At 42.1% G+C, this 501-nt stretch overlaps 1 pseudogene; it reads left to right on the forward strand.

Moving 5' to 3' along the window:
- Positions 1-243: 243 nt before the first annotated feature.
- On the forward strand, positions 244-478 carry LOC111817768 (annotated as a pseudogene).
- Positions 479-501: the final 23 nt, after the last annotated feature.

Below are 501 nucleotides of genomic sequence, written 5' to 3' on the forward strand. Positions count from 1 at the left end.
TGGCACTGTGCAGTTCAGGCTGGCTTTGAACTCACATTGTAGCCATGACTGGCATTGAACTCTCTGCAATCCTCCTACCTCAGCCACCACACCCAGCTTATAGTGAGTTTGAGACCAGGCTGGCCAATGTTGTGAGTTCAAGCCAGCATGAAGTAGAAAATGTCTTAAAAAACAAAAACAAAAAACAAAAACAAAACAAAGGATGAAAATCTCCCCAAAACCAACACAAAACACTTAATCTGCTAGAAGATATTTTCTAAAATTTTTCAATATGTAGGCATGGGCATAAACTTTCTGAACACAATTGTTATGCAAAAGATAATATCCAGAATCTTCCATGAGGAGGAGGCGTAGCGTTTCTTCCTGAGCGTGAAGCTGGCTCTTGGTGTTGCCTTGCTGCAACTGCCACTTGCCACTGATGAGCATTCTTGTTTCTTCCCTGGAGGGAGCAAGAGGGAAGGAATGCAGTCTGAGTGGCTTCTGCTTTTTAGAAAAAAAATT

Source organism: Octodon degus, unplaced genomic scaffold (assembly GCF_000260255.1).
Source record: "Octodon degus isolate 3935 unplaced genomic scaffold, OctDeg1.0 scaffold00069, whole genome shotgun sequence".
NCBI classification, from domain to species: domain Eukaryota; kingdom Metazoa; phylum Chordata; class Mammalia; order Rodentia; family Octodontidae; genus Octodon; species Octodon degus.